This window comes from Taudactylus pleione, unplaced genomic scaffold (genome assembly GCF_031769625.1).
Source record: "Taudactylus pleione unplaced genomic scaffold, aTauple2 ptg000309l, whole genome shotgun sequence".
In the NCBI taxonomy this organism is placed as follows: domain Eukaryota; kingdom Metazoa; phylum Chordata; class Amphibia; order Anura; family Myobatrachidae; genus Taudactylus; species Taudactylus pleione.
In genome coordinates, this window is record NW_028284710.1 from 2,980,628 (window position 1) to 2,984,737 (window position 4,110).

The window sequence follows — 4,110 nt, forward strand, 5'->3', positions numbered from 1 at the left end:
GCAAAGCACTGGCACTTTTATTTTCCAATCATAAGGATTGGTTCGAATATTTATATGACTTATGCACTTTTTATAAACCAGTTGCTCTACAGTCAACCCATTGTTCTATATATATATATATATATATATATATATATTCTTTTTTATTTTTTTTCTGTTGTCTAAAAAAACCCTGCAGTCTTTTCTAACTCAGTTTAATTTGTGTTTTCTAAAAAGTGTGTGTTTTTGAGATACAGCATATATTACTGATCTTACTGTGCGCAGTTGTATCCTCATCATCTTTGCCTAAAATAATTATTGAAAAAAAGTAATTTTCATACCCTGGTGTGTACAAAAACTTCCAGTCATTTATATATGAAATAAAAAAATTGCATAGTGTGTTTTTGAGATGCAGCATATATTAATGTCCTTACCATATGTGATGGTATCCCATATTTTTTACCCTAAAATGACACAGTTCTGCAAATTTTAAGGTATTGAAAACTTTTTTAATAATACTTTTATATTCTTAATTATACTCCTGTGTACATCAAGAAATAGTATATTAAAAAAATTACCACATCACATTTAACTATAAGGGGGTTACATACATTTTTAATAAAAACAAGAAGTTTAATTGTTTTTGACATATTTATTGTGTAGATGATATCACTGTGTTTTTGTCTTAATTACATAATAAAATAACAATAAAAATCAAACAATAATAGAAACAAAGACATAATTATTGAAAAAATCATTAATATCTTGGTTTTTTTTGTCTGCAAACTTCGTTTTTTCACTTTTCGCTTATAAGCTTTTCTGTGTCATCTCTGTGTATCATCCAGCAGTAGTCAGCCATCATGCTGACGTCCCAACGACCCTGGTATCTTCTTTCTACATCTTTAACGTCTTGGTGGAACCATTCACCCTGTTCTTCACTGTAGTCTCCGAGATTAATCGGGAAATGCTCAATATGGGAATTCAAAAAACGTACCTTTAAACTCATATTGCAGCCAAGGTTTCTGTAACTATTAAGCATTTCCCTGACAATTTACTTGTTGTTTGGATCCTTGACATTGTTGAAAAATTTTGAAATCACTTGTACTGTATTAGTGGTGTGTACTGTATATGTACTGTGTGTGTGTAGTGTGTATGTGTCTGTATGTGGTGGTAGGCTGGGGTTAAAATTAGCATCACACAGGGCAAAACTGTATTGCAAAAACTGTTGTATTTGGTTCCACCTTTACTAGCTAACCTTGCAGTTGTAGTTGTAGTGTGTGTGCAATGTTCCTTTAAACAGTATGGGGTTTAGGCCATTTGTAAATTTCAGCTCCAGGGCCATGTGGACCTTAATCTGGCACTTGGCGGGGGGAAGTTTTATGATGAGAACTGAATTGCAACATTCTATACTACCGACTGAATTCATTTAAGACAATGTTTTATAATAAATGTAGGCAGAATACATTTATTACTTTAAAGAATATGAAAAAAATGACTTATTCATAAATACACATGTAGCAGAAAAACATGCTGTGATATGCAAAATTGGGAGTAATTTTCGTGTTCAGAAGCCAAAAATCTATAAGTATCACATAAATTTGTTAAAAAAGCTTTTTCATAGCAGACCTGTGTATTTATTGCAGAGAAGTTATTTTCTTATCCTAGTTTCTAAAAAAATTGTCAGACCTTTATAAACAAATTTAAAAGTTTGTATTTTTTGTTTTTGAGATGCAGCATATATTACTGTTCTTACTGTGTGCGGTGGTATCCCGATCATCTTTACCCCGAATAAATTATTGCAAAAAAGTACTTTTCTTCTACTGGTGTGTACAAAAATGTGCTAGTCTTTTATAACTGATTTTAAACATTTGAATTTTTTTTTTAGATGCATCATACAGTATAAAGTGGATGTTATTGTGCCTCCATCAGCGGCACACCAAAAATCATAAGTACAAAAATACATTGTTTTTGCTTGTGTCAAAAAAATATCCAGTCTTTTAATGAAACTGCATGGTAAAGATAAAAGTCCCTCTTTTCCCTATCTCATAGTACATTCACTGGTGTTGTGGCAGTTAAGTTCAACTACAACAGCTTTCATCCTGTCCTGGTGTAAAAAATAAAACCAATCATGGATCCATAGATAGAAGAGCCATTTTATATAAGATTCCATTGTTATAACACAGTAGTTGCGGTCCTCTGCGCTCCCTTAGGTATTGTTGTGATTCACGTATTCCAGTTCTTAATCCGTAAGATTCCTTTCATCGATGACTGTCCTTCATTCCAATTAATATGTTCAGGAGTAACAATCCCAATGAATATGCTCTTAATGATACTCCATATACAATGACTTATAAAACATAAAATGGATATATAGTGAAGTATTGTTTATTCAAGGTTAAAAAATATAATAAAACAAAGATATATAAATGATATACAAAGCCTCTTACCAGATGGTGTGGGGTGCCTATATCACACACCCAAGTTCACATATAAGTTTCAACAGTAACTACCAGGGTTAGAGTACTGGTGTATCAAATGATAACAAGAATGGGATGAGTCTCTCCACATAAATCACCTGGATGTATAAAGTCTGCATATAACACCAATGTATTTCTGCTGTCCAGGAGCCTTTTTCAAGGTGTACCATATTGATTCCCTGATCCACCTATATACCCTTAGATTCCCTATGATTGATCAGTACATAATTCCTCTTTATTAAACCTATTTCATTCCCTATTCAATAAAATAAACATTGTCAAATGTTCCATGCCACGTGAATACATCCCACACCATTATGGAACCACCACCAGCCTACATGGTGTCTTGTTGACAACTTGGGTCCATGGCCTCATGAGGTCTGTGCTATGCCCGAACACTACCATCAGCCCAAAACAATTGAAACCATGATTGCCAGTCCTGCAGAGTCCAATAAGTGATGTCACAAGCCCAGGTGAGATGCTGGGGTAAATTTACTAAGAGTCGAGTTTGGGAAAGTTTGCAAACTCTGGAGAGTTTGGGCATTTTTTCCCACTCTCAGATTTACTAATGTCAAACTCAGGAGAGAGATCTCCTTTGCTACAGGAAAATACTGGAGAGTTAGCAAACTCAACTTCAGCAAAACTCAAGAACCTTTTCACTAGTGAAGATAGGATTCTGGAATTTACAAAGCAGAGAGTTTCTAAACTCTCATGAGATTGGAAAACTGTCCTGTAAAAACTTGTTAAATAAATACACCTGCCTGTGATCTGCGAGTTTGGTAGAAACATACACAGATCACTGTGATCCATGTATGTTTCTGCCTCTAAATAGAAAAAAAAGTTTAAATGTAAAAATAAAAAAAATGACATATCCCCCCCCCTCCAAAATAAAGACTAACCAGCCCCGGAATTGCCAGCCAGTCCTGGTTCTTGAAATTACAGGGGACAACATTTGAAAGGTTCCACAGTAATTTAAGGACCAGCACCAAGCAGCAGGGCCAGACCTGGTTTTAAATATAGGGAGAAGAAATTTGTGCGAGGTTCCCCAGCTCTGGACCCTTTCTAGTGGGTGACTGATGCCAGAGCCAGGGGTGCCCTTTCACCGGACCCCCTGGCTGCAGCATCAGCCATGACTGCTTGAAAACCATATTTGGGAACCTCTGTCCTAAGCATTGGTTACCCACATTCATGCCCCGTTTGATGTCAGATTATACCTGATGCAGGTCTGGGCATTTTCATGTCACAGGGCTTGATTCAGCAAGGATTGCTACTGCAATTGCATACACAAATGGATGATTATTGAGTACTGCACATGCATATGTGTCACAGTGAGCATGTGCGAATACTTCACTGCGATCATGGAGATCCTCCAAAGCAATCGCATAGTGATTGACACACAGAGACCATTTTGGGGTGGTGACAGTTGGTCGGAAAAACACAGATGGGCCAGTGCGTTTGAATGCCATTACAGGGGCATACATAAACTAGAACCTGCTATGCACAGCTTCAGTGCTCACTGCTTAAAGGAAGTTAACAATTTACAAATGAGGTCTGACTTGCCGTAATTGTGTGAGAGACTCGGATGTACTTTGATGTTACCAATATTTTAGCTGGATTGCAAGGTATTACGGATGTGCGAGAGGGGAAGTTGGCA